Below are 10,596 nucleotides of genomic sequence, written 5' to 3' on the forward strand. Positions count from 1 at the left end.
TCCACGAACCTATGGACACCTTATCTTTGACAAACTAGACAAGAATATACAATGGAAAAAAGACAACCTCTTTAACAAGTGGTGCTGGGAAAACTGGTCAACCACTTGTAAAAGAATGAAACTAGAACTAACACCATACACAAAAATAAACTCAAAATGGATTAAAGATCTAAATGTAAGGCCAGAAACTATAACACTCCTAGAGGAGAATATAGGCAAAACACTCTCCGACATAAATCACAGCAAGATCCTCTATGACCCACCTCCCAGAATATTGGAAATAAAAGCAAAAATAGACAAATGGGACCTAATGAAACTTAAAAGCTTTTGCACTACAAAGGAAACTATAAGCAAGGTGAAAAGACAGCCCTCAGATTGGGAGAAAATAATAGCAAACAAAGCAACAGACAAAGGATTAATCTCAAAAATATACAAGAACTCCTGAAGCTCAATTCCAGAAAAATAAATGACCCAATCAAAAAATGGGCCAAAGAACTAAACAGACATTTCTCCAAAGAAGACATACAGATGGCTAACAAACACATGAGAAGATGCTCAACATCACTCATTATCAGAGAAATGCAAATCAAAACCACAATGAGGTACCATTACACGCCAGTCAGGATGGCTGCTATCCAAAAGTCTACAAGCAATAAATGCTGGAGAGGGTGTGGAGAAAAGGGAACCTTCTTACACTGTTGGTGGGAATGCAAACTAGTACAGCTGCTATGGAAAACAGTGTGGAGATTTCTTAAAAAACTGGAAATAGAACTGCCATATGACCCAGCAATCCCACTTCTGGGCATACACACTGAGGAAACCAGATCTGAAAGAGACATGTGCACCCCAATGTTCATCGCAGCACTGTTTATAATAGCCAGGACATGGAAGCAACCTAGATGCCCATCAGCAGATGAATGGATAAGGAAGCTGTGGTACATATACACCATGGAATATTACTCAGCCATTAAAAAGAATTCATTTGAATCAGTTCTAATGAGATGGATGAAACTGGAGCCCATTAGACAGAGTGAAGTAAGCCAGAAAGATAAAGAACATTACAGCATACTAACACATATATATGGAATTTAGAAAGATGGTAATGAAAACCCTATATGCAAAACAGAAAAAGAGACACAGAAGTACAGAACAGACTTTTGAACTCTGTGGGAGAAGGCAAGGGTGGGATGTTTCGAAAGAACAGCATGTATATTATCTATGGTGAAACAGATCACGAGCCCAGGTGGGATGCATGAGACAAGTGCTTGGGCCTGGTGCACTGGGAAGACCCAGAGGAATCGGGTGGAGAGGGAGGTGGGAGGGGGGATACGTGTAACTCTATGGCTGATTCATATCAATGTATGACAAAACCCACTGAAATGTTGTGAAGTAATTAGCCTCCAACTGGTAAAAAAAAAAAAAAAAAAGCCAATTATGAAGACCACACCCACCTGACCACATCTAAATGTAATTACTCCCAAATACCATCACAGTGGGGCTTAGGGCTTCTGCATGTGAACTTGGGGGGAACACAAACATTCAGTCCATAACAATGAAAAATAGTTTCAATAATGCTGTGTTAAAGGTTCTAAAGCTGAATTGACCAGAATCAGTTCCTTCTCCCCATCCCTATATCTCAATAGGGTTTATATGTTATAGTAAAATATGATTTATAATTTTTAAAAAGCAGCATAAACTAGTAGAAGAGTATAGTACAATAAAGAAAACCTGGATTTGGGGGTCATTCAGCAACTTCATTTTTTGTTAGCTTATTTTTTTTAAATAGTGATCCTGATACTTACTCTATACCTGGGCAAGGTACAGAGCATTTTTTATTTGAAATTTTCTCTTTTTCTTCAATTAAGTAATAGTACTTATCTCAGAGTTTTTTGAGAAGGTTAAATAACCTCTGCTTAAAGATTCTCAGAACCGAGTAGTTCCTCAGTATTTATTAATCTCACTCAGCACAGTGGGAGGTGCATAGCAGAACACTGGGAAGTCTTTTATTCATGCCCAAGCATTGACAGACTTGACATCTCTACTTTCCGATCTCATTGTTACATACACTAAAAAGTTCCTAAAATTAATTTCCTAAACTTATTAAAGGGAGAAAATAAAAACCAACCATATTCTGTAATTCAGAGAAAAGCCACTGTAATATTCAATATTTTAATATCTAATTTTAGAAAGACATTCTGACATGAAGTTTCTTTCTGCCTACATATACTTTAGTTTTCCTGAGTAAACACTTAGAATGTCCATATAATGGGTAGACATTTACCCTTATGAGAAATTGACTGATTTCCAAATGAATTGCCCCATTTTCAGTCCCACAGTTGCACAGTTAGCCCTCTCCCAATTCCTTTGATGTCAGTATCATCTTAATAGTCATTTATAATGGCCAAACCAGGATTTGCACCCATCCAGTTCAGGGGCCCCAAACCTCCAGGCCATAGACTGGTACCTCCTGTCAGATCATCAGTGGCATTAGATTAGAAACAAAGTGCACAATAAATGTAATGTGCTTAAATAATCCTGAAACCATCCCCTCACTACCAGACTGTGGGAAAAATAGCCTTCCATGAAGCCAGTCCCTGGTGCCAAAAAGGTTGGGGACCACTGTCCCCAGTTTAGTCCTTAAACACTCCATCACACCAGTTCTCAGCAGGATCATTTTCATTCTGTTCATCATATTGAGGAAGAAGAAATTAAATGTGATTGAGAATGTGATCTCTTGGCCATCATCTGGAGCCCTCCATTTCCCCTGGCAGCATCTGCTCATGCATATAAACCACTCCTCGGCTACCCAGTCTCCTACTGTAATACCAGCTCATTTTTGTTTCATACTGTAAAGGCAGACTAATCCAATTTCCTGGTCCAAAAGGCTTCCCTTTCCTGTTATGCTTTTGATGCTTCTCTTTGAATCTCTAACAGCCTCTGAGATGATTCACATCGTCTCCTCACTTGAAAGAGGAAAATAATTTTTACTTCCTATTTTCCTACTTTTTAGTGATCAGGTCACAAATCTTGCAGTCTGATGTTCTCAACTTCTTAACTATCTTGGTTAGACACTTTCTTCAAGTGTGATCAGTTGTTTGCTCTATAAACTTACGGTATATGCCCTGGCATGATGAAAAAGGCCAAAGTACACTTTGAGCAGCACAAACTCTGACTAGGACACTGGATTTTTGCCATTATTTCTGAGTTAAATATACCCTGTCAACCACTCTCCCTTCTTCTATAAACAAACTTGAAAATGTCTTCTAAGCTAAAGTGAAATTCAAATAAGAAATTCAGACTCTAAAAAAGTCAAATATCAATTTGATACTGAACATCTTTAAGAAATAAGTTCAAATTGTTTGCTTGAAAAGTTCAGTTTTTCAATTGTTTTAGCATGAAAGCCACACTGACATGGTACTGAATGTCCAAGGGTTAATACTGTGGTTCAGATACTCATTCTAGAAATACAGTTTCATTACTAAAGTGACAGCTCTGACTCCCAAAGGATAGATATCACTTGACTTATAAAATGTTGCTCTTATTCAGGCACTAAACATTAGACTGAAGCCAGTATCAAGGCTATTGACAGCAGGTCTTGCTCCTCTACAGAAATAAAATAACTAGTGTGTATCAGAAAGGTAAACTATATCGTCAAAATTATCAATTACATTGAAAAAGCTTTTGAAGTGATGGATTGGGGTTTTACTAATACACAGGTAATAACTTTTGTTCAACATCCTTAAAACATAAATAAGAAAGTCACATTTACGTAGTACTTAAACTGCATCTAGCGATGTTCAAGCTGACTTTAGAAAAGGCAGAGGAACCAGAGATCAAATTGCCAACATCTGCTGCATCATCGAAAAAGTGAGAGAGTTCCAGAAAAAACATCTACTTCTGCTTTATTGACTATGCCAAAGCCTTTGACTGTGTGGATCACCACAAACTGGAAAATTCCTGGAGAGATGGAAATACCAGACCACCTGACCTGCCTCCTGAGAAATCTGTATGCAGGTCAAGAAGCAACAGTTAGAACTGGACATGGAATAGCAGACTGGCTCCAAATCGGGAAAGGAGTACATCAAGGCTGTATATTGTCACCCTGCTTATTAAACTTATATGCAGAGTACACCATGAGAAATGCTGGACTGGATGAAGCACAAGCTGGAATCAAGATTGACAGGAAAAATATCAATAACCTCAGAGATGCAGATGACACCACTCTTATGGCAGAAAGTGAAAAAGAACTAAAGAGCCTCTTGATGAAAATGAAAGAGGAGAGTGAAAAAGTTGGCTTAAAATTCAACATTCAGAAAACTAAGATCATGGCATCTGGTTCTATCACTTCATGGCAAATAGATGGGGAAGCAATGGAAACAGTGGCTGACTTTATTTTGGGGGGGGCTCCAAAATCATTGCAAATGGTGACTGCAGCCATGAAATTAAAAGACCCTTGCTCCTTGGAAGAAAAGTTATGACCAACCTAGATAGCACATTAAAAAGCAGAGACATTACTTTGGCAACAAAGGTACATCTAATCAAAGCTATGGTTTTTCCAGTAGTCATATATGGATGTGAAAGTTGGACTATAAAGAAAACTGAGCACCAAAGAATCGATGCTTTTGAACTGTGGTGTTGGAGAAGACTCTTGAGAGTCCCTTGGACTGCAAGGAGATCCAACTAATCCATCCTAAAGGACATCAATCCTGAATATTCATTGGAAGGACTGATGCTGAAGCACCAATATTTTGGCCACCCGATGAGAACTGACCCATTTGAAAAGACCCTGATGCTGGAAAAGATTGAAGGTGGAAGGAGAAGGAGACAACAGAGGATGAGATGGTTGGATGGCATCACCAACTTGATGAACATGAATTTGAGTAAGCTCTGCGAGTTGGTGATGGACAGGGAAACCTGGTGTGCTGCAGTCCATGGGGTCGCAAAGAGTTGGACATGACTGAGTGACTGAACTGAACTGACTGAAGCACATTTATAAATTCAAGTAATTGTGAGAACAAATCTATGAAGTAGCCACCAGTTTTTTGTCCTTCTTTTGACTAAGGACCTAAGGCCAAGTATCTCATACAGGATCATGAAAGTTGGGAATTTGAATGCACAATGCTCTGGTCACAATGCAAAAATGATTAAAATCCAACTCCATAGGTTCCTCTTAATTCCTAGAAACTTTAACAAACTAAATTTTATTGGCATGAAAACTAGAAAAATCATCAATTTTGAGAATATGGGTAATCATATCTTTGGTTCTTTTTCTACAATTTGGTTTTGAAATATGGACCTCACCACTACAGAGAGGTCATTTGACAGTCTTTTATGTTTTCTCGCAGAACAGAATAGAAGCACATTTATTTTTCTTCTAATCTACCTGAAGAAATTACACTTTCACTTCACCCTAAAGAAGAATTTCCAAAATTGAAAATAATAAATAATACTTTTCATGCATATTCAGGTTCATATGTGGACAGAAAAGCTAAGTCATTCTGAGTCATTCAATATACAGGTTAATAGCCTATATACCACTTCCCTAGTCAACTATAGCCCAATCGCCTGAAGAGTTTGCGAAAGTGGAGAGGTAGAATTTTAGTTATATGTACTATGTGTCATATAAGTAGCCTTAGTATTTAAATATAAGTAGCTTTAGTGTTGTGAGCATTTGATAGACGTAAGCATTGGTCAGTATTTTTGGAAAAGAGAGTGAACCATCTGCCATTTGCCAAGGATACTAAGTGGAGTTTGGATAGTGGATGACAAATTAGATTGGGCCTAAGGGTATTTCCTCTCTTTTCCAACTGTGTGGCCTCTATTTCTGTGTATGATACTAGCTGTGTGACTTAGGAAAAATTAATCTTTATTGGTCTCAGTTTTGTCATCTGTAAAGTGGCATTAATAATAATGCTTTCCTGATTAAAGGCAATGGGAGAATTAGAGTGTCCATGCTGAAGTACATTATGTCTTACTTGTGGAAAGTCCTTAATAAAGGTTATCTTCCATTTCCTTTTTTAAAATAGAAATTTATTCATCATCTATTTCCCTTTATTTGACCTATTTCAGGGACAATGGACTATAGAAAAATTGTATAGATTATGTTTTTCAATCTAAAGCCTACTGATAACTGGATTTCTGACCTTTATCAAGTCACTCATTTCTCAGGCTTTCATTTTAATTACTGGCAATATGGCATCAGACTAAATGACTTTAATATCCTCTAGTGCTAAAATTTTATGATTTTTATTCACTGCATAAATCGTCACATAATTTAGTTACTCAAAATATTGGACATTAAACTCTTGAACATTATTCAAATAAAGCAGTGAATTTTCCATAGGAAAAAAAAATCCTTTTGTTATTTTAATAGTCCCATGGTCTCATTTTATTTTTGCTTAAGTTATATATATTTTGTTACTATCTGAACATACTCTTTAATGGGTCTAATTATATGAGAAATTATGTTTTTAGCATAAATAAATGGATGAATTAATCACATCATATAATTAAAGGACAGACTGAAATAAAATTAAAACCAGTGACTTCTTAGTTCATCCTCACAATATAGATACAAAATGATACATAGAATTAGTATCTATTGTTATTACTCTCAATTTCTCTATTACACACTGAAGATACAGTAAAATACTACTACTCATGATAAAAATGCTATCAGTAAAAACTCAAATTCTTTCTTTTCTACTGAAAATTTCAAGTGAATTTCTAACACTTGGTATAGTCGGTCTCAATTCCTTAAAGTTTTACAACATTCATTACACATAGAAAGATGAATATATTCATGACATAATAGGAATTTACTGTACATAAAAAGGGGACTCAAAATACTAACAGATTGGGTGTTGTGATGTGACTTTCAGTACATACTGCTTTAGAAACTTCTTCAGAGTTTAACACTAAAATAAGAAAGATAATTTCTATTATCTTCATTATGTCTATTTTCAAAAATAAAGTATCAACTGAGTTGCTGACTTTCAGTATGAACGGTTAAGCACTTTGGTAAGGATACTGCCCATTATAGCATATTGACTTGTATAATATATCATCTCAGTTCTTGCCCCTTTGTGAAATATTGATCACATTTTTAAAAACTCTAGCACCACAGCTTCTTTGTCTATAAAATGGAAATCATAGTATTTAGAAAAATTTTGAGACTAAATTAAATAATGTATAAAAATGCTGAGAAGTGCCTAATATTCACTATCTTTGATTTGCATGCATTATTTTACAAGTAATATTTATCCTTTACTAGGAAATGGGTCTTGAAGAGATGTTAAAATAAGATTTATTAAAGTGTAATTAATGTTCATATGCAAAATACTTCTGCTTAAAAGGTTCAAGGGTTAGTGGTATTAAGCCAAGAAAGAAACCAAAATATATTAAAATAACTATAAAATTAGAGAGGTGCTAGATATTACTTCCATTTATTGTCTTGTCTTTCACATTGCCTTGCACATTTTAGTAATTTAATAAATACAGAACTGATTTAAAGTGAATAAAGGCATTATCAAAATTCATTATATAGTAGAATTACATGGAGTTAGTTAAAGGCAGAGTTCAAGGCTTCAAATACATAAGTTCTAATTCAGTACGTTTTGAGTAAATTCCAAATTAGGTGCTTTTTATCAGGAGTCCCACGACTCCTCATGATTTTGATACAGTCTGCCCTAACAGTACACTTTTATAACATAGCACACTTTTGTGATTCATTAAATAATTTCCCGGTACATGTTCTAGAAGGAAAACACATAAAAGTTATATTTTAGAGAATTTTTTAAAATTTTGATGGGGCAACTCTTTCATATAAGCATTAGTACAACTGAAACATCTTGGTATTGACTAAAATTTTAAGGAGCATCTTCCTTAATCAACATATCATCAAGACCTTTACTCAAAGATAAGTCAACATAAAATATTACAAAACAGTGCAAATTTGTAAGTGGATTACCTATAATTTCATGGTGGTGTGTCCTTGTGTACATGGATATAAACATATTGTCTGACTCAGACGTTCTCAACTCTGGCCGTATCGTATGATCAACTTGGGGTGCATTTAATATATTAATTGCATGTGATCATCACTGCATGTATATTATTCTTCAAGAAAATTTTTTATAAAATGCTGATTTATGCCAAGTCCAACACTTAGCTTGTAAATCAACTCTTTTAGCACAGAGTGGATTTGAGGCATTGATACTTCCTCTAAAGTTCCTAAGAAAATTCCAAAGAGAGGCTAAAATGAGTAATATGCAAGAAGCATATGTATTCTGAGGTGTCCTCAGAAATTGGGTGGAAGTTGAGGACAGATCTTAAGAACAGGAAAGATAAATTTTTGAACCATCCCAGATAAAGATAAAGTCCTTTGACATTGGACTTGGAACCATCCATCAGGCCACGTGTCTTTCATACAATTCTTTCTGTTTGTCATTTGTCAGGTTATTCATGTCTCCTAACAGTATTGTTATATTTTCTCTGACTTTGTACCTTTATTTTAACGGTATAAAGGTACCAATCCATTTGAAGAATTTGTAGGAAGTAGAGGTGTCTTTAAGAATGACCCATGTCACCAAGTTGTAAGTGGTAAAATTTCTACTTTGAGGTCTATCCAACTTTAAGTCTGTGCTTCTTTTGTGAAGACTATAGTGAGGTAATATACAAAGATTCCCCCAATAAGACAAGTAAGTCAGAGACTCTTTATTCAGAGTTTTCTATAGCATGGGGATCAGCCCCCATAATTTATATCTGTCAGATACTCAAAGGCAAGCAGTGGAGTAAGAAACTTTATAGTGGAAACAAAAAAGAAGGCTTGTGTTGTTATTGTTGGAGATTGTTGGCATGGGGAAGCTGGAGACAGGTTGCCTAGAGTTGGGACGTGTTATTTGGTTGATTTGTGGAGCATATTTGACTTTCTCTGGTTAGTCCTATATTGGAAGGAGAGGGCAAAAAATAAGGAAGCTGGTCATCATTGGCCACATTCTGACCTTTCTGAGCTATTTACAGAAAGTCCATGGTCTGGCTTCCCAGGTTTGGTTGCTACAGGGGTTGTGAGCCATAGTTCTATTACCTGTTAACGTCTGTTCATTGCCCTGTGTATATTCTATCAGTAAAAAACCTTTATCAGCCCCTTAATAGAATCAATCATTTGGGGGAGCTAAATGAATTCTTTAAGGTATTCATTATTTGCTCAAGAATGACTGATTACATGTGCTTAAATCCTCTACATTATTGCTTGGAAATATACAGTGCACTGAGAAAATCTGATTTATTTAGAAATTATATGGGTTGCAGAACAGTCTTACTAAAGTATCTACTCTTTTTTTTTTTTAACTAATACTTCCTATTATGAAAAGCCATCTGAGAATAGATTTGACATATGCAATGCAGAATACACTGAAATTCTATAAATATAATTTTATTAGAACATTATATCTTTTATGTTGAAAAGAGTGGGGTAGATGAGTAGAAGATATAATTATTTCAAAGCATTAGACATTTTAGTTATGTAAGCAGAGACATGCTTTAATATGGGCAGTTTTCACTTAATGGCTTGTAAAAAAGTTTCTTTTAAATAAAGTTTTATTGGAACATGGCTAGTCCATTTCTTTAGATATTTTCTATGACTGCTATCCATACAACTGCAAAGTTGAACAGTTGTAACAGAAACCATACACTCTGGAGCCTACATTTTTACTATGTGAACATTTTACAGAAGTAATGTCCTAATTCCTTCTACAGGGCATGTCTAAATATGTGAAGGTACAGTATCTAGGTCCATATCAATAAATTGAGGCTGTAGAATTAACCCTTCCAGACAGATATAGTTTATTAAGCTCTACTGAGTAAATTAGGAAATTATAAGAAAGGTGAAAGTTCTTTATTTTCCCTTTTGTCACCATAGAATTCCATTAGCTCTTTGGAGGAAAGACTTCTTTAGAGCCGGTTTTGTCTTGTATTTATAGGATACCTCTGGATCAATTAAATCTTGCTGTACATGAATAATTTCAGCCCCTTAGGTAATTAGAACATTCCTTCTGCCTCACAATTAACTATAATATTAAAAAGGTAACTTTTATTTTCCTTAAATCCACTAAATTGAACTCCAAAGTGTTCATATTTTCCTATTAATTGCAAGATGACTGAATAAGAATGGAAATCATTCAGTTTAATATATCAGTCAGCAGTATTTTTCTAAATGTTTGTATATCTGATAAAATATCTTAGGGTTCTCATTTTTATATTTTAGTCTCCCATAAAAGAAGCATTTTTATTAAAAAGATTAATTGCATGACCTATTCTGAGTTTTCATTCAATTTATAAACATTTACTAATGACTATTCTTTTTTTATCTACATATTAAGAAAAGACTATTGAGTGTTTCCACACATGTGTATACACACAAACACACACACACACATACTCACACAAATTCACAATTGTGCATACCTCTCCATTTCTTAAGAACATATAAGTACTTTCACAAGGTAATTGAATCCTTACTTTATAAGCTCCTAAACTAAAAACTGAAAATAAATAATATAGGGGCTTCCTAGGTGGCTAGGTGGGTAAAGAATCTGC

The sequence above is a fragment of the Dama dama genome, chromosome 14, assembly GCF_033118175.1.
Source record: "Dama dama isolate Ldn47 chromosome 14, ASM3311817v1, whole genome shotgun sequence".
NCBI lineage: Eukaryota > Metazoa > Chordata > Mammalia > Artiodactyla > Cervidae > Dama > Dama dama.